Source organism: Vidua macroura, chromosome 2 (genome assembly GCF_024509145.1).
Source record: "Vidua macroura isolate BioBank_ID:100142 chromosome 2, ASM2450914v1, whole genome shotgun sequence".
NCBI lineage: Eukaryota > Metazoa > Chordata > Aves > Passeriformes > Viduidae > Vidua > Vidua macroura.
The window spans coordinates 116597492-116624679 of record NC_071572.1 but is presented as its reverse complement, the minus strand read 5'-3'; the positions used below and the strand labels follow the sequence as shown (position 1 = coordinate 116624679).

The 27188-nt window shown below is 52.5% G+C and overlaps 1 protein-coding gene across 3 annotated transcripts in view; it reads right to left on the bottom strand.

Moving 5' to 3' along the window:
• Nucleotides 1-22141, bottom strand: part of TIAM1 (TIAM Rac1 associated GEF 1) — a 157734-nt gene extending 135593 nt beyond the window's left edge. The window contains exon 1 of one of the 3 annotated variants that reach the window (XM_053970060.1): nt 22081-22141. The gene's annotated coding sequence lies outside the window, so the exon portion shown is untranslated. The remainder of the gene's footprint in view (nt 1-22080) is intronic. The other 2 variants (XM_053970066.1, XM_053970061.1) reach the window with 2 other exon arrangements.
• Nucleotides 22142-27188: the final 5047 nt, after the last annotated feature.

Sequence of the window (27188 nt, the reverse complement as noted above, 5' to 3'; positions counted from 1 at the left end):
AGGCTCCTCATGGGAATGAAATTACCTTTCCTGGCAGGAGGGCAGGGACTTCCAGAGACCAGTGATTAAAAATAACCAGGCAGAATTCATCAGGTGAGGGTAGAAATTGTCCAGCCCATGTTCCTGCATCCCTGTCACCCCTCAGCCCTCCCTTCTCAGCTCCCCCATGGCCTGCCAGCTCCCAGCTGTGCCCAAATTCCTTCTGCTGCTCCCTTCAACAGCCTGGGGCTCTCATGCCCATCAGGATCCTTTGGATTTGCAGGAAGGGACCTCAGAACTCCAGGACTTTTCTGGCAAACTAAGTAGAGTGCAACATCCACAGTCCTCCCTGGGCCATCCACCTCTGCTTTTCCCTCTCTTTTTCCTTCCTTTGGGAACATTCTCAGCAAGGGCAGCACTTGCTGTGTTGTACAATCTCAGGGCAATCCCCCCCTGCATCACCCTGTCATGCACAGCCACTGTGGTGTGTCGTCATTAGCTACAGAAACACCATTTCTATCCTGTGGAAACCAGAGGCCAAAATGCTGCAGATTCACACAGAAGCAAGACTGAACAACCACATGAACTGTTAAGGGAGAACTGAAAAAAAATTCAGCATTGGCAAGGAACAGGAAAACACCAAGATTCTGTTTTCTCTGCCTTTTCTTCCTTTAAATACAACCTCGTGGTGTGGGTCCTGGGCACAGCTGGAGTTTCTGGTGTAACCAGTGTCAAATCAGACCTTTGAGAGCAGCTTCCCAAAGCAGCTGAGCACTGCACTAGGAGGCTGTGGCCAGGTGCCAGAGTGGGAACTCCAGTGGCTGAACATGTTCTTGTTTGCATGAACTGTTGTCAGCTCAATTAATTGATGCAAACATGCTTTTTGGGGGGGGGTTGGGTTGTTTTTTTTTTTTTGTCTTTAAACCTTCAAGAAAACTTAATCACAACCTAACATGCCAAAGACTAAGCTGGACAGGGCTTGGAGCAACCTGGGCTAGTGGAAGCTGCTCCTGCCCAAGGCAGCAGGGCAGAACCAGATGAACTTTAAGACCCCTTCCATCCCAAACCAGTGTGTGATGCTCTGATTCCATAAAGCACTGGGGGTACACCACCCAGACTGCAAAGGCTTCCAGATTGTGCCTCTCTTTTCCAGTCACGAATCATTTTCTCACCAATGATGAGCCCAGGCTACAGCACAAATGCTTTATGAGTTCCAGGCATGGCTTAAAGCACAATTTTGTGCATAGGGGAAGGAAGATCTGGACAGCAGGGTGACAGCCAGGGACAACAAACAAATAAAATGCAGAGAAGTAAGGATCAAGAGGCTGCTACGAAATTATTAGCTCAGAAAAGAAATTACTAAGCAGGAAGAAGTCACTCAAAACCAGAGGGCCATGTGAGTAACCTGAGCACGTGTGTCTGGATATTTTTTGATGATAGTGTGTTATAAAGGAATGGAAACCTCAGCCCCACTCGGCTTTGCTGCTGCTCCCGGGGCCGGGCGGGTTTAGGGCACTCGGTGGGAATAAAACCAAGAGCTGTGCAGCACAAAACTCTGTCACAGCCCTGTCAGTCACTGCAGGCAACACGATCCCATCACCTCCAGCTGACCCGGGGAAGTTCAGCGTTGTTTCACCAAAAAAATCCTGGAGCTGCTGATGGCAATCTGCCCTCCAGACAGGCCTTGCGCAACATCGACCCCGTCCCCAGCCCAGCGGGATTGGGAACCCGGACAAACCCCAGCCCAGGAGGCAGACACAGAACCAGGCTCTGGGGAGGCTGCTGGGATTGCTGTGTTTGCACCGGTGCTGCAGAGGAAGGGCTGGAGACAGCCCAGGGCAGGAAACTCTGCCAAGCCAAACCGCTGGGAGCGGGAGCGCTCGCCGCTCGCTCCCGAGCAAAGCTTCCAGGAAAAGAAAACAAACCCCTTTTGGGCTGAGGAGTGCCTGAGTACAAAAGCCGAGCCTCAGAAGGATGAGTGGGGAGAGCAGGACAGTGCAATGTGACAGCACCCAGACAAACACCAGGGGATGGACGGCAGAAGTCCTTTTGTCTCAGGGATGCCTGCGGGACAGAAGGGGCAGCGCTGGCACAGCCACTCCTCTGCTGAATCCCTTCTGCTGAACAGGCCTCCCGTTCCCAAAGAGCCATTAATCCACCACCCTTCAGCTCTAAAATTCACACAAATGCTTTTATTCATAATTAATTAAGGTCTGCAGATGTGGAAATTAAATTACCATTTACAGTGCAGAAGGAGATAGCACAGGAAAAGCTGGATGGCAGCGACAGCTCTGCACGGATCAGGAGGACATGGGGGATGGGGGCTCTCTGGCAGGCACATTGAGGAACCACACAGTGAAACCTGTGTTAGCTCAAAATACAGATTCCAGCATCTTTAAAAGGCTGCTCAGGCCCAGTTGCAAGAGACCTTTATGTCTTAGGTTCCAAATTAACCCCAAAACTCAGGTGCCCCTCAGCTCAGCTGTCAATAATGAACTTTGCATTAGGAGCACATTTTCAGGACAGCGAAAACCCCAGCGTTCCTTTTGTCACTGGGCTCCTCTGCTGGCAAACAAGCTGTCGAGAGAACAAAGGAGCCGCTCTGTGTATGCAACCTCACCTTTCCACTCGGATCAGGCTGCCAGGGAAGAGAGAACACACAGGAAAACAGATGGGCCCACACTGAACAGGAGGCAGAACTCACTCGAGGGGCCGGGGAGGGAACGGGATGAGCAAACTGCAGCTCAACACCACCCCTGAGCTCAGCCGTGCCACCACGGCAGGGGCCTGCTGTCACCACCCACAGCCACCAAGGTTTGCTCCCTAATTCACAAGGCAAAGATGGTGGAAAGGAATTTTGCTTCTCCTTTCAGTGGAATTGGCGGTGGGAGTGATTCCGTGGTAGTTTCAAAGGCAACTCCTCCCCATCCCTGATAGCCCAGGGATGCACTCAGTAGCAGAATCCAACACAAGAGCTGGGATCTTTTCCCCTCATAGCCAGCTCCTGGTTTGCCCAGTTGCCAAGGGATTTTTAGGGTGAGGAGATGGTGAGAAGATGGTCTGTACACAGTTACTCAAAGGGACCAGGAAACAGACGTGTCCCACACGTCCCCATGCGCAGCAGGGCGGGCAGATTGCAGGAAGGGTAATGGCCATGTTGAAATTCAGCAAAGAAGGAAAGGCTCACATACGTGACCTTTCTGGTTCTGAGCAGCCAAAGATAATGATGCACCAAGTACAGGGAAGTTGCAGGGTAAGATTGCCCCCAAAAATCCTTATAGAGAAGTCAGCGAGGGCTGAGTGGGTGCCTGTGCCAAGTTTTCCTCACAGAAGAAACGGGGAGGCTCCTCGTAGCACCCCACAGGAGCCTCTCGGGATCAGTCCTCGCTTGGCAAGGCAAACCCACCATGCCAAGGAACAGCACAGGCATGTTTGGCGCTGGAAAAGCAGGCTCTGGAGAGATTGAGAACGTGGATAGCAGGAACAAGAAGAACTGCTCCGTCTGGTCCCTCCTCCTCCTCGCGCGCCCGTGGCCACGAACCCACTGTCTGTGCGACTCCAGCCACCTGGTGAGTCCCTGCTGCCGCTGACACACCAGGGATGCGGGATTCCGTCCGGGATCCACGTCTCCCAGGCCCGTGTGATTCATGCCTTCGGCATGAATGGGTTCCTGAGGGGTGGCTGCCCCACGAGCACAGTCAGAGGCGAGCACTTCAGAGTGTCTGCACTCACACCGCTCAGAGACACAACAGAGCGCCCCAAGAAATGCAGCTCCTGTGGAACAGGCAGGGAAAACCCAGGGCTTGTTCCCTGCAGTATATCCAGCAGACAGAATGCTCACACAGCTCCATCCTCCCTCCCAGCTCAGGCTATTCCAGCCCCACAGAGGCCAAGGCTTTACAAGTCAACCCAAGTCCTGCATTTCCACACCACGAGTGCGAGAGTTCAGCAGATGCCCCAAGTGCAGTTGGTATTTCAGTGCCATACCCAGGGGAGACCATCTCTGTGTCTCTGCACCTCCAGCAAGCTCACTGATCACAGTGGAGCTGAACAAAACTCTCGCATTTCAGTCAGAATCAATGACAATTTTAAAGATCCAGCTCAAATTGAGCCCAGGGGAGGGCAACAAAGCTGGTAGAAGGCCCAGAGGGTTAAGTCTGAGGAGGAGAGGCTGAGGGAGCTGGAAAGGGGATTAGCCTGGAGAAAAGGAGGTTTGAGGGGACCTTGTGGCTCTGCACAACTCCTGACAGGAAGGGACAGCTGGGTGGGAACAGGGACAGGACAAGAGGGAATGGCTTCAGGGCAGGCTCAGGCTGGACATCAGGAGAATTTCCCCATGGAAAAGGTGCTCAGGCCTTGGATCCACCCAGGGAGGTTTGGAGTGCCCATCCCTGGAGGTGTCCAAGGAATTCCTGGAGGTGGCACTCAGCGCTCAGGGCTGGTGACAAGGTGGGGATTGGATGATGCTGGAGGTCCCTCCCAACATGCATGATTCCACGATTGAGTGATGTCAGCAGCAAGGCAGTCCAAAGGAACGAGAGGTGGGTGAGAAGTGAGCTGAGGCGCACCTCACGACTCTCACTGCACAGAACCATCCCCCCACACTGAGGGCAGCCAAAGGCCCCTCCAAAGGCAGCTCAGCCATGATTTGCAGGAAAACCTCTTCCTGAACACCTCAAGAGTTACAGCCACGTCCCAGGCACCCAGGAGAACGACATTTCCACAGAGGAGATGCTTCCACGCTCTTTTGCAAAGCACTGATTTGTCAAGCCTGGCTTAGATCAGACCCCCCTCCTGCAGAACACCTGCTCACCTCCCGTTCCCATGCCACAAACCTAATGGGGCTGCAGCCTCCCAACGCTGCCACACCATCCCCGGCACCCCGCACGCCTTTGGGAAGTGTGAGCAGGGAGCACCATGCCCAACTCCTGGATTCTGTGTGCACATTTGCTGTCCCACTTAATACCAGATAGTCCCAAGCACGTGGGCTCAGAGCCCCCCGAGCTCCCTGCAGGGGCTGAAGGCTGCCATCCTCATTCCTGCCCCCAGCACTGGGTCAGGCTCTCCACAAGGAAAAGCCACCAGTGTTCTGCCAGCCCAAATCCCAGACACTCCCCAGCAGCACCAACGCAAAGTCTGGAGCACGGCGGGCAGGAAAACAGCAATTTCCTCATCAGAACAGCCTCCATTCACAGCAGGGCCCAAAACAGCAGAAACACCTCCTGCAAACCCACCCTCAACGAAGTGAGAGCGCCTCACACATCATAAATACCACTCCTGAGCTGGGCATCAAGGGCTTTGCTTCCTAATGAGCCTTTTCAAACCAGAGCACACAATGACCACAAAACAATTACAAAGAATAATATTGGGAAATGCCCATTAGGAAGAGTACATGAAAAAAGCTTCAAAAGAGGAAAAAAACTTTGACAAGGACACTCCTCTTTTTTACCCAGCTACAGACAGTACTAATTTAAGGGAAAACATTTGGCTGAAAAACAGAATCATAGAACAGAATTTGCTTTAATTATGTAACTGACTTCCCACACAAACAAATCCAAACTATGGAAAACACTTTTAAAATGGCACGAGTTGAGCCAAAGAGGAGAATATGCCACAGTAATTAATGTTTCTTTGCAATCTCTACAAGGTAGTCACCATTTGGTTTTGCCCAGGGGAAATAAACACTGCTGCAAAGTGAAATAAAACACTGCTCCAGAGTAAAATCTGTCTCTGCCTCGTCCTGATTTCTCCCTGGAAAAATCCACACGTGCACACGAGCTGAGAGAAGGGAGTGACTATCTTCAAGTACACAAACTTCTTATTTCAGCTCCATTTCTACCCGGCTGAAGCATCCCGAGCTGCCTGTGGTTATCAGCATAAACATCAAAGGTGCCCCAGTCACAGCCATGCCAGGCTGAATTGCTAACCCAGCGATGATCACCAGGATCCCAGGGAATTGCACACACAGGAAAAAAGAAAAATGAGATAGATATACAGATAGTTAAGAAGAAAGCACACCAGGCAATTAAAAAGAAAAGAAGAATATAAAATTCCTTCACATCAGAGGCGAAATCATCATCCAGGCTATTGCACTCCATTAATTTTTTAGCAGTGCTACCCATTCAAGGCAAACATCAGACGGAGAATTTATACTTCAAGTCTTTTGAAGCAAATCTTCTTCCAGAAAAAGGAGAAGCGACCTGATAGCAATCCATTGGCAGTGAGGAAAAAAGGGATTCCCTCTCACACGCAGCAAAGTCAGCAGCAAAACTGCCCCATTACTGCAGGCTGGTTTCAGCAGTACACCTGATTTGAAAGGGGCTCACAAGCCAAGGCTTAAAACAAGCCACTAAAGTCAAATACTTTTGCAGTGAAGGGCTCAGAGGCAGTGGGGTTTTTGGGAGCTTTGACATATTTATTTATGTTTTTCCTCCCCAGTTTGTGACACTGTCATAGCAAAAGCTCGATCTAAAGCCCAAAGGGGAAAACACCAGTTTATTATATTTTTATATACTGCTGAAATGGCAGGAGGAGAGTTTTGGACCCTCCCTCAGGCAGCAGCCCCAGAGCCAGGCTGCTTTCCCAGGGAAGAAGCCAAAAGCTTCTCCTGTCAGTGGGATGCTCACACAAACCCTCCTTGCTCTAATTAGAGGTTAGTCCTGATCTCCCTGCCTGTGGAGGAGGAATTTAACAGTGAGGACAACAGCTTTCTCTGTAGCCCAGCAATGGCTTGACTTGAAATTCCCCCAGCATCCAAACCACTTCCAGTGGGACTTCCCACAGCCAAGAAAGGGAGAGCAACAGCAATTCTGCAGAGTCACAAGAGGCACAAAGCAGAGCAACAAGCTCCCACCAAAGACTTGTCCTGCTATTTCAGCAGGAAAGAGAAAAAAAAAAAAAGCAGTCTTCTGCTTAAAATATATTTTGGATGTTACATAAGGAATGTTTAAAAAACTAAAACCCTTTTAATTCTTTGTTAAAAGGAAACATCCTGAAGGAAGGCCCAGGAAGAAATAAAAATAAACTCCTGCCACAGTTGCACAGCACTGACTCGAGACCCCTCTGCTGAATGCACACAAGGAGTCTCGAGGCACTTCCGAGTGTTCAACTCCTCTGCTCTTAACACTGGATCAAATAAATAAATCAAATTGAATACTGTATGCACGAGTAACTCCTGACTTGAAATATTTATGCAGGACTGTTCTCATGGCCCCTGATGTGGGTCATCCACAGTGCCAAGCCAGGCAGATCCAGCGGTGAGGATGAGCGTCAGGAATGTTCTTTGCCACCTGGGATCACTCGGAGCTGCTGCTGCCTCTCAGCTAGCAGGGGGAAAAGGAGGATCCATCCCCACAGTCACAGGATGAGCACAGCCAAACAGCCAGCCAGGAGGGATGGGGGTCCTGGGGGGCATCGGGAACAGCATTCCCAGGAGGCCAGGGAGGGATCCTGCCTCTGCTCAGCCCAGGATGAGCCACATCCCGGGGCAGAGCCCAGGGAGGTGTGGAGTGTCCCTCCCTGGGGATATCCCACACCCCTCTGGACACACTCCTGTGCCCTGAGCTCTGGGATGGCCCTGCTGGAACAGGGAGGTGGCACCAGTGACCCACGGTGGTCCCTTCCAGCCTGACCCATCCTGGATTCTGTGATTTTGGGAAGGGGTCGGTCTGACTGCAGATTTGCAAGAGAAGTCTGCTCCCAAATGTTATCCTGCACTGAGGCATCCACACAAGTTAGATCAGCACAATTAAAACGAGCCAGAACAATCCTATTACAGCTAGGCTGGCCAGTTTCTAACACAGACAAGCTTAAGTACATACTTAATTAGCTGTTTTAAGGAAGCTCAGCAGTCTCTTTCTAGGACCAGCTCTCCAGAACTCAAGGGATCACCAGCAGCAATTTTGAAAGACGAGGACAAAAATCCAGACCCATTTCCTTCTGTAGCAGAAGCCCCATGGAGACCACGGGCACAGGGACACCCTGCTCCCCTCGCCAGCCCTGGGGCTGTGCAAACCCACATCACAGGGCTGCCCTGAGGCCCCTGTGCCCTGGCTGGGGCTGAGTGCCACACCTGGAGCAGCAGCCACGCTCCAGGGACCAGGAGAAGTCCCAGTGCATGCAGCTGACTCTTTATTCCCATTATCCAGCGAGACAGGGAGCTCACAGCCCCTGGCAGGGTCACTGCAGCTGAACCACGGGGCACAGCATCCTGTGATACTCACAGCCTCCTGGTTAGACTTGGATTTATTTTCTTTATCAGTGTTTTCTTTGTGAGGCAGGCACTATTGTACATGAAATGCTTAAGCACGCTGGCCTTCGGGTCACGGGCTGGCCACCACTTCAGCACAAATAAATACTGAGGGGTATGCTGGGTTATATTCACCTCAAATAAAAATACAAAAAACACAGCTGAAGATACTACTTGAACCAAAATAGCAGCATGTTTACTTTAGGCCTCTGGAGTGGGAGCAGGTATTGCAAGCCAAGTACAAAGAGGGCAGAGTAAGTGGCAGCAGCACTCTGATAACGAGCAAGGGAGATGAAAACAGACTCAACCAGCAGAACAAACCTTTAACAGATCTGAAAGGAGAAACCCAAGGTCTGACAATCACTTTGACATCACTGTGATTTCAGCTATATGGATGGAGAGATCGCTATCAGTGTTTAAATTCCCTGAAACACTATTTCTGCAAGTTACATCTTATTCTGTAAAAAGCAGTTACACAAAACAACTCTACTCTGGCACGGTTACAGGCCCTGAATTTTAGAACATTCTAAAGTTAAATGAGAATGGGAAATTTTAATCTCAGCTAGGAGAGATAGTATTTCAAACAGAGACAACATTGGCACAGGTTAGCAAAAGACAAATTGACTGAATCTCTTTCAAAAGCTTAGAAGGGTAGAAATTATCTTTTTGCACTGAGCTTACAGACATAATTTTAAAGGCAAACATCCCTGGAGGAGTGACAGTGCCATAGCCAGGTGGAAAGACGGGATTTAGGGCTGGACTGAGTTTTGTTGGCAAGCTGGAGCAGCTCCATCGATATCAGCTGTCCTGCACACCCAGGAGGTGTTTCCAGGCACCACAGAGTGGCCTCAGCTCTGAGCTGGCTTTAGCAAGGAACAGCGTGGCCACCGAGGCACCACAGCCCCTGGACTCCTCCCAGCTTCCATCCCAATCCCTCACCAATCAAAGCAGCAACAATGACCTCGAAACATGCAATGGCACGTGCAAGAGAGACGCTCCACTAGATCTGGAGACAGATCAGAGCCCAGCACTTCCCAATGCCTGCAGAAAGACACAAACCCCTGATGCCTCAAAAATGAGGCCATTCCAGAGCGTTTGGCTGTCTGCTCTTGGAGAAAGAGAAGCTTACCAGTTCTCTTCAACGGGTAGCTAAAAATTAGGAAGGAAGGGAAGCAGAAAACAACACACACAGATAATTGCCTCTCCTTTCCTGTATTTCTGTCATCTTCCCATTCTGCAATGCTACAGAGCAACAGGAAAGGCCAAAGCACCCTGCACACAAAAGAAGAAAAGCTGGTCCCGCACAGGGACAAAGAAGGAGGTGCAGTGCCTGCCCCTGAAGTGCAAACAGGTTCAGATACTTTCTCTTAGGAGATAAAGTCTTTCACACACAGTTCCTCCCACCACCTCCAGCATTAAAGTGCTGGGGAAGGAAGGAAGGATGTGCTGAGAGAATATTGTACATTTGCATCAGGCCCTTTGATGGGGTGAACAGCTCTGTGTCCCCTGTATTAAAGGGGTGATTAAGTGCACAGACATGCTGGAAATTAATTTTTTAAAAGTGGAGGGTTTGGGGTTTGATTTTGTTTTTTGACACAGAATCCTTCCCTTGGGACAACTTGTTCTTTCTATCCACTGAGGGGAAATCCAGAATTGCCAGCCCAAGCTGAGTGAAGACACTTCTAACCCCTTGACTCCCCAAGTGCCTCTGGATTTTCGTAATCACTTATCACAGAAACTCCTGAGCTGGAAGGGCCTCACAAGGATCATTCAGTCCCAACCCCTGTCCCTGCCCAGACACCCCAACAACCCCACCTTGTTTTTGAGAGCATTGTCCAAATGCTCCTGGAGCTCTGTGGGGCCGTGCCCATGCCCTGGGGAGCCTGGGCAGTGCCCAGCAGCCTCTGGGGGAAAAAGCTTTCCTGATCTCCAACCTAAACCCCTCCAGACACAGCTGCACCCTTCCCTGGGGTAATGGTGACGGTGATTAAATGATCCTTTCTCACAAAGCCCAGTGCAGACCCAGAACCAGAACAGGTCAAGCACAGGCTTTTCCATTTTTGGCACAGCTCTCTCCAGAGGACGCAGTTTCACCGCTGAAGTACAAACTGACAGCTGAGAGCAAGAAAATAATTCAGTGGCATGGAGAGAGACAGCTCAGCAGATCAGCACACCAACACTGCTGCTGGGAAAGCGCTCTGCAGACCCCAGGCAGGGCAACACCCCTGGGTAACTCTCAGAAATGCTTCATGACTCTCACTGCTTCCTTGGAAAACTTCCAGAAGTACAAAAAATACAGGAATTCCCAGCTTCAGCTTGGGAGAAGGGTCACATTCTTTTTAGGACAGCTTAGAGAGACCGGTGTCCACCGCAGACATTATGTTGAACCATCACCAGTGCCACTGTTTTCCCCTCATTCCAACCCAGGTTTCCCCTGCACAAAAGGGTCACAGAGCACACACACATCTTCCCAAGGTCCCCACTCAGAAGTGGGTGCTGACAAAGCCCCTCACATGAAGGGGGACACAGAAACCCAGCAGGAGGCTTCCCTAAAAGATTATTGGTGGCCCAAGGGGATAAACAGGTCCCTGTCTGCCTGTGCTGCTGCAGATGAGCCACGAGGCAAGAAATCCACACATTCCTTCTGTCAACAAGGATTTGGGATGACCTGAGCGAGGATCCCCAGCCCAAGCTGCTCACATTATCCCGAGGCTCACTCCCTCCACGCATGAGAACAGGGAATAAATGACCTCCCTGTGCAGGAGGCTCAGCTGTTCACTGATTCCAGAGAGCTGGAGCATCTGCAGCAGGCAGATCTCCCGAGGCACTTCACGTCCTGCCAGTCCCAATTCCCCACAGCATGATTCCCACTAGGGTGCCCCTGCCTCCTCCACAGGATTTGGATCCTACAGGCTCTCAGCAGAGCTCCAATCCTTCTGGGAAAACATTTTTTCCTCTTTCTTGTCAATCCACACCCCTTTGGTTTTGCCCCCCAGCCAGGATGAAGCAAACAGGTCAGGCAAGAGCCAGGCTCAAGGATGTCCTTCCACGCTTCCAGCACAAGGAACAACCTGAAGCATAATTTCTCTTCAAAAAAATTTGGGTTCTCTGCAGAAAAACTATGGATTTGCTCCTACAGCTACACCAAGCTAAGAGTTTGGTTTCAAGCACAGGGTTCAGTCCCCTTTGCTGCTGCCTCTCCTGCTCCCACTGCAGGGCAAAAGGAGGCAATGGAGAAAGCACTGACAAAAAAAAAAAAAACAAAAGAACTTGTAACATGCTCCACTGGAATGGAATGGTCCAAGGCAGCAAGAAGGTACCAGAGCAAGCCCTGGTTTCATGTCTGAGCTCTGCAGGGACACAGGGCCAGCTCAAAAAACCAAACTGGAGGGGCCAGGGCCAGAAGCAGCCACAGAAGCTCAGCCAGGAGGCAGCAAGTGTCCAAGGAAGTGGGCAAACTCACCCGGCCAGAGTTCCAGGTGAGAACTGGGGCACACGGGAGAAGCCCCCAGCAGCCACATCCACTGCCCCCGGAGCTCCTGGGGACTGGAACAGCAGTTTAGTTCTGTGAAACAGTCAGGAACACCAGAGAGCCCTGCGGGGCAGATGGGGGCAGATAAAGCCTCCCTGGAGAGGGGCTAAGGCAAGGAGATGACTCCCTGCCACAAAAATGCAGACAGCTTATCTGTCAGACCCCGGGGGGTCCCTCTGAGGGATGTTTTCCCTTCTTTTCCGGGAAGAGAAAGGAGAGGGGAGTGTCTTTTGGCACTCTTAGTTAAAAATACAGAGCAGACTTTCTCCCTGCTGGCCAGACCTACAAGCACTCCTTCCTTGACTCCCCTCTCCAGGTGCCTCCTCGCTGTCCCCCTGCCTCTCTCACCCCTGCACAAGGCCAGAGGGAGGACATGGGTGAAGATTCCAGCCTCAGAGGGGAGAAAAGGCAAGGAAAAGGGATGGCCCGTGGGATCTGTCAGTTAAGTCAAGCGTTTGAATTCACAGCTGCAAGCAAGCACTACACAGGTACACTTTTACCTGGCTTGACTCAGGGGTGCCCATACTCACAGGATTTTTTTACAGGGTCTGCTGTCTTACAAACAGAGCCCAGCTCTGCTTCTGAGAGCTTTGGGGACACTTCTCTCCCTCTCTGTGGAAGAGCTGTTTAATGTCTCTGCTGGTGACAAGGACAGTGGGGCTGATGGCACTGAGCTCAGTGGTGGTGGCACACACCAGAGGGAAGGGATGGCACATCCAGAGGGGCCTGGGTGGGCTGCAGAGGTGGCCCTGGGACAACCTGGGCATGTTCAATAAAGCCAAGGGCTGCACCTGGGTCGGGGCAGTGCCAAGGACAAGCACAGGCTGGGAGAGAATGAACTTCCCAGTGCCAGAGGGCAGGGAGGGATGGGATATTGGGGAGGAATCCTTCCCTGTGGCTGTGGCTGCCCCTGGGTCCCTGGCAGTGCCCAAGGCCAGGCTGCAGGGACTGCGGGAGCTTTTATGCTGCACTGCATTCACCCTTCACCTCAGCACACACACATAAAAAACCAATAAATAAATAAATAAACCAAAGCAACCCCAGCCCAGCCACAGCGTGGGTGTGGCCACCAGCTGGACTGCTGGTCAACACCATCCAAGCCTTTTCTTGAGCCATCACAAGCCTCACACAACACACACCTGACAGACATGATGCCATCTGCCCACTTTCATATTCCCCAGAGAGAAACTCATGCAGTCCTCACAAAACCTGATGCACATGGTTAAAAACCAAGTGAGAGGCTCCCTCTGGGAAAACCAAAAAAACCTTGCTAAATAGGCTGCAAAATGCCCCCCAACACACATTCCTGGAAGCTGGGGGAGCATTTTGGAGAAGTGTCAGTAGCACCTGCCCAGGTCTGTCCTCATGCCTAGGACAGAAGGATCTGGCACTAATTAGTCCCTTCATATTACAAATACAGAAGTACAGATGTATTTCAGAGTGGAAGAAAATTCAGAATGCCTTCACGGGAAGGGGGAGCTGCACAAAGAGCTCCAGGTTCACCCAGGTTGAGCTCACCCCAAATCCCGCCCCAGCAGGTACCTCCAAACACCTACGAGTGGCCAAAGGAAAAATGTCCTTTTATTCCCCCAATCTTCTGAAGCCTTCCTGTGATGCAAACCAGAACATGGCCCTGAAATCACGTGCTGCCAACAAATAATTTCCACATGTAGAAGAGAAGTAGGAATTTCACACCAATTCCAAGTTGAAAGCTAAACAGCTTTAATTTGGGACACAAGGACAAAAACGTGCATTGCCAACAAGTAATTGCCCAAGGCAAAACAGGGCCCTCAGCCTCTCCCACACAATCCTTTTTGAGAGGACAGAGGCACATCAGGAGGGTTCCAGTGCAATAATTATAATTAATCCATTACTTAATCTCCTCATCACTCCCGGGCAAACACTGTTCTCAGACATTTGTAAAGCACAGAATCCTCCAGGTTGTAAAAGCCCTCCCAGGCCATGGAGTCTGACCTGTGTCTGATCCCCACCTTGTCACAGCCCTGATGCCACATCCAGGCCTTCCTGCCTTCCTGGACATCCATTCCAACCTCTGATCGTTCTGTGAAGAAATCCTGCAGATGCCCAACCTGAACCTCCATAAATGACACATTCCTTCTCAAACCATCCTACTCAGGAAAATTTCACCGAGAAAAGAAATTGGAAAACGCCCAGGTAACACCAGTGGCTTCACTGAAAGCTCCAAGAAAAGCAGATTCTCAGCCAAGGCCCAGAAGCTCCCCACATTGTGGGGGTCCCACCCTCCCATCCAGCTCCTTGAGATCATGGTCCATGAGCTGCTCCAGTAACTGGACATGCAGAACCCCCAGCAAGCCCCTCTTACTCAGTATATTCCACCTAACACACACAGAGAACAGACTGAAATGGGCAGGGAATGACTTTAACCACCCCGTGGGACACAATAACTCAGTGTTACCAACACAGTCTGAGAGCAGACAAGGGTAAGAACAGAAATTCTGGCAGTTTTTGTGACACTTCAGTTCTGTGTCTCGCGTGGCACGTTTAGGAAAGACCTCAAACACTCATTTTTTTCTTTGCTTTATTACCAGAGGAAAAGAAAATATTCCAGCATGGGAGCCCTGAAGCTAAAATGAAACTCCTGTAATTTGGGTTCAGCAGAAGTTGGTACAATTCAGATCCCAGCCACAATGAGAGGTCTCCAGCATTATCAACTGTCAACAATTACTGCTGGCCAGCACACAAACCAGCTTTGTTCTCCACTGGAAGCCACAAATGCAAGCAGCAGTAATTGCTACCAAAGGCAAAACACACAAAAACCCCGGCCAGGCCACGCAAAATAACTCTCCAAAGAGGAATACAGGAATGGACACACAGCTCCTGCCACCTCCACTCACAGCTTTAAAAAGCCAAGAGGAAAATCCAATAGTGTATACCCAGCAAAGCAGGGGGCTAGCGAGGAAGAAGGATCCTAAAAAGACACTTGTTAACGATTAGGAGTTGAATGCACGTTTAATGGAACATCCTGTTCATTAGTGATGGAATTGCATTAGTCCTTGAAGGGAAAGCGACACACGGAAGAGACAAAACGCAATCAGTTTCTCCTGGAACTGCACACACTGCCAAGTGAGCCTCAGCAAGCTCATCCCAACCCGTATTAAACCCCAAATCAATTAATACTAATTGCTCACCTTATTTTCACAGAGGGATCGCCGCACTCCAGCGAGCCTCAATAAAAAAGCGAAGACAAAAGGCGATTTGTTCAAAAGCAACTCACTCGCCTGGCGCTTTTATCTTCGTTTAGCTGTGTGTTTCATTAGGCTGGCAGGTGATTCTGCCAGCTCCAGTGCCCTGCCTCACAGCCACCCCTGGGCAAAGGGGCAGCACGAGCCCGTCCTGCTGCTAGAACTCACGGAATAAACAAAGTTGTACGAGTCACGGGAGAAATCCCAAAGATCCCAAAAAAACCCTTCACTGCCAGATCTGCCAAGGTGTCAGTGTGACTCTGCCAGGACACGGGCATGGCCAAGCCAGGAAATGTGTTTTAGTAGAAACAAGCCAGGGTTTATGTTCACAGAACCCTGGGATGGCTGGGATCTCTGGAGATCACCCAGCCAACCTCTCTGTCAAGGCAGGGTCACCTGGAGCAGGAATTTGGGATTTTGGGGATGTCTCCAGGTCTCCAGGCCCTCCCTGGGCAGCTGTTCCAGGGCTCTGCCCCCTCCATGGACAGAAGTTCTCCCTCAGGTTGAGGTGGAACTCGTTGTGTGTCAGTTCATGGCCATTACAAACACCAAACCCTCCGGATCAAAACCCACTGCCACCCCCTGAAAGCCTGATGGCACCACGACGTTAGATTAAGTGGAAGAGTTAACTGCACTCAGCTCTCTCTGCGGGGTTTTTTTTTTTCCTTCCTGTGTTCCTGCAGATTTTAAAGTGCAACTGCAACTGCATCACACCTGCCCAGACATCAGGGAAGGTTCCTGGAGGAGGAACAAGCTACAGACGGAGGCCTCCAGCAAGTCCTGCAGGTAGGAATGCAGAAATGCAGCTAGGGCATGAATTTAGGCTTTCATGGACGTTCCAAAGAGCACAGAAACGCCAGGAACTCGCTGGGTGGTCAGGAAGCAGGACTCTCAAGGTTTCAGACACACTTCCCATAAGCAAGCTGAGGTGAGGGGCTGGTGCAGCCCAACAGAGCCGTGCTGGAACAAGGAGGGACAGGCTTTTCGTCCACGGCCTGCTGGTGACCGAGGGCAGCAACTTCCAGGGAAAATCCCAGCAGAGTTCAGTGGAGAGATGGAGTGGAAGGGCTGGAGAGGCCATTCCTCCCCAAGCCAGGCTAAGATTTGCCTTGGAAGAGGCAAAGTGTGATAGGCTGGGGTATGGGATCATTAGAAACAACAAAAGCTGCCTGCTGCTCCAGCAATGGATGGGTCCCCCGGACAAGCAGGAACTGGATCCCAGCAGGAATTGCCCTGGCTTGCTGAGAGCTGTGTGTCTGGCTGAGCACTGCTTCTAAGGGAGGCTGCAAAGCCAGAGGGAGGGCTGAATCCCTGACAAATCTACCAGGCTAGTGTAAAAGACAAAAATATATTTAAAAAAAAAAAAAAAGTGGGGGGGAGGTGGGGAATCAAAAAACCCAAAAGCCAAGCAAAACTTTCCTAATGCTGCTGGCTTTCTGCACACTTCCTCCTGCACATCAGACAGGCAAGACACAGGCAGCCAGGGTATTCGTGTTCTTGCAGAGGAGTGCTGGTGCAGCAGGAAAAATCGTGGGCAAAGAATTCCGCCGCAGCTTTCTGGCACGAGGCTTTACATCTCCAGATAGAAGATGTTTTGAGTGAGAGATGAGAGATGTTTTCCAGCTGTGGTTTAACTGGAGCCCAGAGACGTTCAGCTGCTCCATTAAGGTAGTTCCAAGAGCACTTTTTGACAACAAAGGGAGAGGAAACTCCAGTCATCTGATCGCGCTTTTGTCAGGCAGTCTGAGCGCTGACTGAGGCACGATGAGACGGGTCACTCAGCAGGGAAAAAGATTTCTTTCTTTAGGAGCTTGGTTTGGGGCGAGCCCACAGCAGCAGGACTGGGAGAGCGGGGATTTGGCCCCTCCACCAGCAGTGCCAAGGGAAGGCAGACCCGCCCCGCAGCAAGGCACGCAATTAGGCAGAGCAAACGAGTTGTCAATAAACCCTTGAGCATTCAATGAGATGTTGCTAATGGGGAGGTAAATGTACACTGTCAGAATCCCTGCCACGAGGGCAACAATCCCCAAGTTATGCTTGATGTTTCTGTGATGAAGCTATTTTCAGTTGCTTTGACTCTTCTTCAGGAAAGGCAGTCTTGGAATTAAAAAAAAAAAAATTAAAAAAAAAGAAGTCACGACTGTTCTGAGCTGAGATGCACACACTTAATCAGTCCAGGTGTTTAAATTATTTATCCACGAGGAGGAAAACTGTACTAATCTTAGGCACAGCGCATATGAAGGGGAAAAACAGACATAAAGGCACGCCAAACGCTGTGATGCAGCAGAGAATCCTCTCCTCACGCACAAGGTAACTTGTGGCCAGAGGTGTCCCAAGTGTTTGTTACTGCAGCCTGGGCTGCAAAATTCAAAACACAGATCTGCTGCCACCAGAAGAAAGGTTTCCCGACTGGGAGGTGAAATTACTGTTTTCAGCCAGCACAAAGCCCTAGTCCAAAGTTGGTACTTTGCCTAGCTGGAAAGGGCAGAACTAAAACTGGGCTTTTCTCAAACCCAGTGTCCGGGGGAGAGCACAGCACTTCAGGAATTGCTCTGCCCCAAGTGAGTGCTCAGGAGCAGCCCGTCCCTCCTCATCACCAACCCAGGGAAAGCAGCCTTGCCTCCCCTCTCCCCTCTGATCTGAGCTTCTCCTCCTCCCTCTCACCTGCCAAAGCTGCAGGGAGACTTCCCCGTTGGAAGATACCCGGCATAGCCCACTGCAGCCTTGCTCCAAACTAAAATCCCTTCCCACATCACAAAGCTTGGGCTGAGCACAGAGAAGGGAAAACCTTCACCTTTCCTGAAAGCGACTCGGGGAGAAGTTCAAGGTATTGCAGCTCCCTTCCAGCTGCTGTTTCCATCATTTTGTTTCTCTAATCTGGGCAGCACACCAAAGATCACAAGGTTTGGGGTTTAAGTTTCATTTCAAAAACATCTCTCATTTCAAAAAATCGCTCCTCCATTTTATTAAGCGAAGCCCATAGGCTGCTGACAGGGCGGCTGCAGGCGGCAGCATCAGTGGGACATGACACACTTGGTAAATATGGGAAGAGGAAGACACCGAGCTGGAAGGCTACTCATAAAAACAGAGAGGAAGACCCCTGAGACGCTCGCTTTGTAATTCCTTTTGACACAAGCCATCACTTAAAGTCTCCTGGCTGAGTTTCCCCGAGAAACCTACAAAGCACTTTACAGCATCGTTGCTCAAAGCAATGCAAGTACCCAGCAGGTCCATTTCCAAGGGAATGTTGTGCTTGTTCCTGACACAACACTTCACTGAACGAGGCGAAACCAACAAGGGAGCGACACCCGCTGCTCGGAAAGTAACGCGGGCTCTAACTGAGCTGCACTGGGAAAGCGACTCGTTGTTATACCCAAAGTCCTTGAAATTACTGCTCAGGTAAGTGTCTGGGAGACACTGCAAGAGGAGCACGGCTTCACAGGCAGCAGCAGCCCAAGGGGAGAGCAAAGAGAAGGAAATTAAAAAAAAAAAAAATAATAACAGACCAGCCTTCGGCACCACGGCATGCCCAGCTGCCCCCAGGTATCCTGAGCCCCACTCCTTATTCCAGCCTTCATTTGATGATTGCTTTCAGCTGACATCAGCCTTTTTACACTGTTTTCCCAGATTGTATTTTTTGTCACTAGTTCAGGACAGAGATGAGATCACAGAGCCACAGAATCTCCTGAGCTGGAAGGGCCCCACCAGGGCCATCCAGCCCAACCCTGCCCTGCACAGACACCCCAACAATCCCACCCTGGGCATCCCTGGCAGCTCTGCGGGGCTGTGGGCAGCCTGGGCAGTGCCCAGCACCCCCTAATATCCAACACAAACCTCCCTGGCACAGCTCCAGCCCTTCCCTGTCACTGTCCCAGGGAGCAGAGATCACAGCTGCCCCTCTGGAGGAAGCTGCAGACCCCAGGGAGATTCCCCTCAGTCTCCTCTCCTCCAGCTGAACATTCCAAGTGCCCTCAGCTGCTCCTTGTGTGGCCCCTCCAGACCCTTCACCACCCTCCTGTCCCTCCTTTGGGCACTCTCCAACAGCTGGAGACCTTTTTTATGTTGTGGTGTGCAAAATTACCCCCACTCAACAGAGCACATGTCATTCCTTTTCGTCTTTTTTCACCTGGGATTTTTTTTTTTTGGTGGATTATTTAGGTTTTTTTTACTTAAAGTGCCTTTTGCTTTAACTCTAAGCATAATTACTTTGGGGGCTGACATTTCCCATCCCAGTTTTCGTGGCAGAGGTACACACCTGAAGAAGATCTGCTTGGTCGTTCAGGGCTTTTAAACACGTCCTCAGATAAGCACAGCTGTGTTTTTAACAGTAGCTGAGATTAGAGAATTTAAGAAAGGAAAATTTGATATAACATTTCATGCTTTAGTTAACAGTCTTCCAAGACACAAAGCTGCTCCAGTTGCTCTGGAAACTGTAACTTGGACACAACCATGCAGATACATCAGCCCCCTGGCTATAAATGAAACCACTTTAGCAACACTGCACATTTGTATGACAAACATTTATTAAAGCAAGCGTTGCATCCCGATCCTCCTATAGCAAGGGCACATCCCGTGGTCCTCCACAGCAGAGCACAGCCCTGGGTTCCTTTGAGCTCCGAGGAGAGTCAGGGGGGCTGTGGGTCTACCACTGAAATAACAACCCCCCAGGTAAGGGAGAAAGGGGAAGCACGGGTGGGTGTCTGAGGGATACACCATGGACGTGCCTCTCACACCCCAGGCACGGCAGCAGCACCAAAAGGAGGGCTCGGAAGACAAAGGGACACGGTGGGATTGGGTGCACACACCCCTGGCCCAGGAGAAGGCTGGGAATTTATTATTCCTGTCCCCAGGAAGCTGGGAACAGAGCAAGAGCAGCCCCTGGGAGGGGGATGCTCAAACAGCGAGCAGGAGGAAGGAGCGAGGGGCGCTCGCGGAGGAGGACTGGACACGGCACCACACCAGATGCCAGCCACATGGGCTTTTTTAAAAACAGGGGGAAATATTCCATACACAAACCACGGCCCGAGTGCTGGTTGCTGTGGAAACCATAACTTTGAATTCAGTGGCTAAAACCCAGCACTGCTATTTATACCGCGCTCCTCACTACAGCACGAGAACTTCGCCCGGGAAGCAGAGCTCTGGTACTCACAAACGCGGCTCTCCCCCGTTACACGCACTGATCAACCCCAAACCAGGCGGCACAAGGCTTTCCCAATGCTCCTTGCCACTGGAGGGCTACACAGCACCATCATCACCTCTGACGGGCAAAGAAAACCCCACCAGGGCCTTTCCTCTCCCAAGCAAGACCAGGTGAATCCCTGGACGGACACGGGGCAGGAGTCGTTGGATTCTGCTCCGGTCAAGAGCACACAGAGGTGCACAAAGGCCGTTTCAAACAGCAGTTTATCTGGTCTCCCTCGAGGCAGATTCCAGTCAGCATCACCTGAGATTATGCAGGGCCAGAGCCAGTTACCATTAGAGATGACAGGCATTCGTGTAAGAGCTCCAGAATATCGCCTTTAATATCCCGGAAAGCGTAACTGGGTCATTAATGCAAGAATAACAACAACAGCAGAAAGGCTGCAGAATAAACCATTCTGGGGAGAAAGCCCTGTCACAACAAGCATTTTCAAGCTGCTCTGCTGCCGGAGAAGGAAATGGCTTTTTCCTCCATGGGAATCATGACTCTGGGGCAGCAAGTGCTCCCAAAGTGGGAACGGGAGTGATCTGCCTGCAGCCAAAGCCGAGGTGAGCCAACTACGCTACATTCCTTTCCCACCTCCACCATTGCAGGGTCTGGAAGGGAAGAAACAGCCCCACTCATTCCCCACACACTCCCCAGTCCCGTTTTCCCCCGAGCAGGACGAAGGTGCAAGCGCAGCACAGCCAATAACCATCACAGGCTGACCATCCCCTTCCAAGACCCTCCCCAGGACCTCTTGGGCACCTCTCGGCCCCCAAACCGCTGCAGAAGGGCAAAGAAGGCAAAAAAGCTGGGAGGGAGCCACACTCGCCAAGGTCACCCACACCTTCAGAATCCCACGGGACCGTCCCATCCCTGCGGCTCCCTGGGAAGCAGCAAGGACAGCAGCTCCGTGCAATCCAACAGCAACACCCTGCCTGCCCAAGGCAGGGTTTTCCAGGGCAAGGGCAGCCAGGACTGCACAGGGACAGCAGACAAGCTCCAGGAGCTGCCAGGCCAGGAAGGGTGGCAGGAAGTTGCTCTCTGTGGGACTGGGCCCTTACAGCACAGGTGAAGGCAGTCTCCTCTGCCCTTGCTCAATAATTTACATCACAGCACTGAAGTGTCGTTGTAAAAGACAGGAGCGTTTTAATAATACAGGAAGGGGGAAAGATGCTCTAATCTCAGGCACCCAACTGATCGCTCTACAGATCCCAGCCTCCCCTGATTTATTCCAATACATTCTTTTATCAGAATTTCAAAATGCTTAACAACTCCCGAGTGCTACTATTCCGTAGCCCTGGTCAGCTCCCGCTAGCCCAGCCCTCGGGATGCCCCGATCAAGCGGGAACGGAGGGCCATTGACGAGGAACAACAACACGCCAGCTTCCCCCAGCGCTTCCCAAGCCAACGCGGCAGCGCTGGGCACACGCACCGGTTCCTGCCGTGCCACCGGGACCGCGCTGGGGCCAGCGCTGCCCGCGGACCCCAGGGCTGCCAGCATCCCTCGGGACCCGCAACTCCCGCGGGGCAGCGCTTCCCGCGGGTCCCCGGCCTGCGAGCATCCCCCGGGAGCCGCAGCTCCGGGCCGTGCCCGCCTCCGGTGACCCCGCGGGCGGGGCGGGCACCTCACCTGCCCCGCTCCGCTCACCTGTGCGCGCCTCGGCCCGCGCTTCACCGGCGGGGCAGGCACCGGGCTCCGGCCGGCGCCGGAGGTCCCGCAGCCCCGGCGGGGACATTTCCAGCACAGCAGCCCCGGCGCTCCGGGAGGCTGCGGCAGGGCCGGCTCGGCACCCGCCGCACGCCCCCCGCGCCGAGCGGAGCGGAGCGGCGGCGGAGCGGGGATGGGGCCGCCCGCGATGCCCCGGCGCGGGGCGCTCCGGCGATGCGGGGACGCCACCGGACGCGCACTCACCTGCACGGCGCCGGGGTCGCCGCCGCCACCGCGGGCGGCGGGTGGGTGGGTGGTCTGTCGGCGATGGGCGGCAGGCGGGCGGTGGCCGCGGGCCGGTCGCTGGCCGGGGGTCGCCGCCCGCCCCGGGAGCCGCTCCCCGGTGCCCGCCGGGCGCCCGCGGCTCAGCGCGCGCCGCCGCCGAGGGGCGCCGCTGCCGCCTCGATCCCTCCGCCCGCCGCGGCCGGCGCCGCCCATTGGCCGAGCCGCGCGTCAATCCGGGCCGCGCCGGCCAATGGGCGGCGGCGGCGGCGGCGGCGGGGCCTTTGGAGTCGGGGAGCGCCGCGCGTGACAATGGGCGCGCGCGGGAGGGGCGGGCCGCGGGAGCGGGAGCGCGGCGCGCGCGCCGGGGGCTCGGCCAATCGCGGCGCGGTGCGCGCGGCGGGCGCGCGGCGGGCGCGCGGAGCCCCGGGCCGGCCCCCCCGCGCGGCCCCTCAGAGCCCCTCAGAGCCCTTCAGAGCCCCTCAGCGCCCCTCAGAGCCTCCCCGCGGCTCCTCAGAGCCCTTCAGAGCCCTTCAGAGCCCCTCAGAGCTTCCCCGCGGCTCCTCAGAGCCTCCCCGCGGCCCCTTAGAGCCCTCCAGCGCCCCTCAGAGCCCCTCCGTGGCCCCTCAGAGCCCTTCAGAGCCCCTCAGAGCCACCCCCCGCGGCCCCTCAGAGCCTCCCCGCGGCCCCTCAGAGCCCCCCCGCGGCCCCTCAGCGCCCCTCAGAGCCCCTCAGAGCCTCTCAGCGCCTCTCAGCGCCCCTCCGAGCCCCTCAGCGCCCCTCCGAGCCCCTCAGCGCCCCTCAGAGCCCTTCAGAGCCCCTCAGCGCCCCTCAGAGCCCCTCAGAGCCTCTCAGCGCCCCTCAGAGCCTCCCCGCGGCCCCTCAGCGCCCCTCAGAGCCTCCCCGCGGCCCCTCAGAGCCCCGGCGGCGGCGGCCTCGGCTCCCCCGCTGCCACTGCCGCTCCTGCCAAGCCCTCCCCCGCGGTCGGGATGAAGGAAACCCTCTCTCACACATCGCCCTCCGAGCGCCAGCGAGCCGGGCGCTGCTTTATTGTTGGCCAGGGGGTGCGCGGCTGGGCGCCCGGCAGAGTTCCAGCCTCCGCACAGGCGCGGATGCAGAAGCTGTTCCCCTATTCATGCGTTTCATCCAATAATGGCATTTCTAAATCACACCGCTCTCTTTCATTAATTAGTATTCCATCCTACTGGTTATTGATTGCTCACGTCATGTTAATTAGTCCATATTCTTAGTCTTTTTATTATCTACTTCCTCCAGCAGGGCTTTTCCAAGACATCTACTGACTCTTTTTTTTTTTTTCAGTCTCTTCTTTACCTTCTGTTTTCTGCAAAACGTCCTTGTGGTCTGTAAATTCTGCATTCCAGACGTCCAAGCACACCAATCCATCTTCCTCTCCCAGGCTCTGGTCACTGGAGCACATCAGAGTTCGTTCGTCAGAAGTGAAAGTTTCAGTCATTCTGCCCATAAGCCACTAAAGTAGCTTATGACAGCTTCGCTAAATGCTGGCTAGGATTAATCCAGGAATAACAGACGATAATTAATATACAGATGGGTTATGATAAATTAAAAACAATTAATTTGAAAGTTAATTAAAGCCATTAACTAAAATGATAACTCTCTATCGTTTCTGACAATGCTCTGGGGAACTGCTTGAGGCACCCTCTCCTCCCTGGCTCCTGACCCCAGGACCAGTGCTGAGCTTTCCCCACCTCTGCCTCTGTCCCAAAATGCCGGATTTCCCTTAAATAGCATGATCTGTGATGTTTGATCTTTGTACACTCTCAAGCCTAGTCAAGATTTAATCCCAGAAACAGAGAGCAGCCAACGAGCTCTAGGTGATACCCAGGTGTTAGAAAAACAAATCACTTGCTAGGACGTAGGGCTGGACGTGTTTCCATGATGTCAGACGGAGGGGAGGTGAGCGAAGCTCGGGAAGAAGGACGTGCCTCCGATGCAGAAGGACATTTGGCAGAACCCCCACGATAAGGAAGAAGCTCATAAAAGTAACTGTGCAGAATGAGCTCCCACCGGGGGAAAAAAAAGGGAATTCTGGGAGGGCAGATCGTGAGCAGCAGCTCCAAAACCCCACCGACCCAAAAGAAGAGGAGCCCCGAGCATGGGAATGAGCAGGAGAAGCCAGAGAATCATTAACCAAGAGACGACAGAGCAGTAATTAATAAGAGAACTGTGTAACTTGTACCATGAATGCCTTTGTTTGCACCATGTGGGACACAGCTCACCCGGGCTCTGCGAGCACTTGGATTTTGTTAAGCCTCAGCTCCAACCCGGAAAAGCACATTTTATAATGCACTAATAAATAAACATGAGCTCTGTCTGAACTGGCAGTGGTTTTCAACACAAAAAAAACTGGGAGCACCTCCCCAACACCTTTGAAAGTCAGAGTGGGGAAAGCCAAAGCAACCCATTGTGTACCTAATAAAGAATATTTATTTTCTAATGCTGTGTGTTTGTTCTGCCTTCAAAAATCAAATACAAAATCTCAGATATCATTATTCACGTGTTGCCTGCAAATCAAGTCCAAATATTAAATGCCAGTTTTGTTCATCAAGCCACTGACTAATTACTGGCAGGTTTTAAATGGCATTACCACACCGAGCACTTTAGGCAGAGCATTTAATCAGAAGATCAAACACGGGTCCTTTCCTGACTTTGATCCCAGGTGTGCCAGGGACACAGGCGGGAATTCCTTCCCAAAATCCCGTCGAACGCTGCCCCCTGGCAGCGGGGAGCCGTTCCCCGCGTCCCGTGCCGCAGCCCGGCAGGGATGCGCAGCCCAGCGGACCCGCGGCTTGTGCGGGCGCATTCCGAACTGATCCCGCCTGGTTTGCTGCTTTCCCAGGGCCTCGGCGGGCGGCGGCCGAGGCTCCTTACTCATCTGACAGCTCCAGTTACTCTGCACACCAAGCCCCGTCCCTTGGTCTGCAAACCCGGGCTGTTGTGCCAAGCCCGTGCGCTGCTTGTCCCCCTCCACCTCCTCGCCGCTAATTTGGGAGCTGCTGCTTTTGTCCCGCCGTGATTGTCTGCATAAAAGGTTCGGGTTTCCTCCAAAATGTTTCCAAAGGAAGCAGAAGACGGGCCTGGGCTGAAAATTCCCCCTGAAAATACACGTCAATCACCCAGCATCAGCAAAGCTTGTTTTCAGGGAATGCAGCGGGGGTAAAACACCTCCCCAGGGAAATCCGGAGTTTAGGAATGATTGAGCTGCACAAAGGAGAGCTGTTTCTGACAGGGGCACGCGGGAGTAGCTCAGTCAGAAACAATTTGGCAACTCCCAGTGAACACAGTAAAACCTAACTGCAAGGGAGGCGATTCCGTGATTGGAAACACGGCGCAGCATTCCTCGTGCAAGAATCTGTGTGGAGGAGGAAGGCTCAGAAGCAAAGTTCTGTCTCTGCTGCAGACATTCCACTTGTTAAATTTTGTAAATAAAGCCTTTTTTTTCCTCTTTGCAATGCACGTTGTGGTATTTCTCCTCCACACAAAAGAATGCTCTGGCTCCGGAGCAGTGCACACCTGTACCTGAGAGACAGGAACCACCGGGGATGTTTCAAGGGAGAAGGTGGAAAAAAGGGTTAAAAAAAAAAAAAATTGAGGAAACTGTTCTTTGAAAAATAGTGGTAGAGTGTGACCAGTACAAACCAGGCCATCCAAACTGGTTGGAACTAGGTCTTGTTCTGTACTGGTGAAACACTTACTTTCCTGTCAGATTTCCCTGTAGCTCACAGAAGATGCTCACCACGACCCAGAAACTGTTGCCTGATTTTTGCCTTAGAAAACAGATAATAATGAAGGTTTCTGGATTTTATGTAAGTGACTCAGATTGGTTGCCAGCTCCATACACAGAAAATAAGTATTCCTGTTTAGTATGAATTTTTGTGAGGACAGTCTGCTCTCCTAAGTGCAAAATATCCATTAGCCCTCCTAGTCCCTTGGAGAAGCTCTCCCAGGTCTCTGCATGCTTCAAAAATCACAAAAAAAAAAACCTCCCCAGGTGTTTTTCAGCTGCTATTTCTGTCAGGCTGCAGCGAGGCTGGTAGTGGGATGACATCCTGTAGGATTATGTAAAAGAGGGAAAAGCATTTGATGAATTGCTGTCCACCCCAGCCTGTCTTTTGAGGAAGGCTGTTTGTTATCTGTGTTCTCCGGTGCTGCAGGTGAAGTGGTCTGTGAAATCAGAGTTCCCTGGATAATGGCAGAGCTGGGGCTTTCCCAGGGCTATTGCTGCCCAGCCCACAGGACACACAGAGGCAGGCAAGAGCCTTGGCTTCCACTCCTGTTTGTTGTCAGCTTATTCGATTGAAGTCTTGCTTTCAATGCTAATTTCTGCGAATCCCAGAAGGGTTCTGCTTGGGAAGGGCCCTAAAGCCCATCCCATTCCACCCTGCCATGGCAGGGACACCCAGGCTGCTCCAAGCCCCATCCAGCCTGGCCTTGGGCACTTCCAGGGACCCAGGGGCAGCCACAGCCACAGGGAAGGATTCCTCCCCAATATCCCAGCCCTCCCTGCCCTCTGGCACTGGGAAGTTCATTCTCTCCCAGCCTGTGCTTGTCCTTGGCACTGCCCCGACCCAGGTGCAGCCCTTGGCTTTATTGAACATGCCCAGGTTGTCCCAGGGCCACCTCTGCAGCCCACCCAGGCCCCTCTGGATGTGCCATCCCTTCCCTCTGGTGTGTGCCACCACCACCGAGCTCAGTGCCATCAGCCCCACTGTCCTTGTCACCAGCAGAGACATTAAATAGTTCTCCCACAGGAAAACAGTTGGGCTCAGTGATCCCCACGGACTTTTCCAACCTAAACAATTCCATGATTCTATGTACAGAGGCACACAGCTGCTTGTGAAAGGCACAGGAGAGAGTGCCCCCAGCCCTCCTGGCTGCATCACTAGCCCAGAGCTTTTCTTCCTCAAATATTAATGTTTCCCTGATTACCTGCTGCTTATGGGAAGGTGACTGTGCCCGTGCACTCCTCTGAATAATTCATTTAAAATATGAAAGCCAGACAGAAGTGACCTTTTACTTATCAGTGGGTTATAGCATGGTCTGTCCAATGC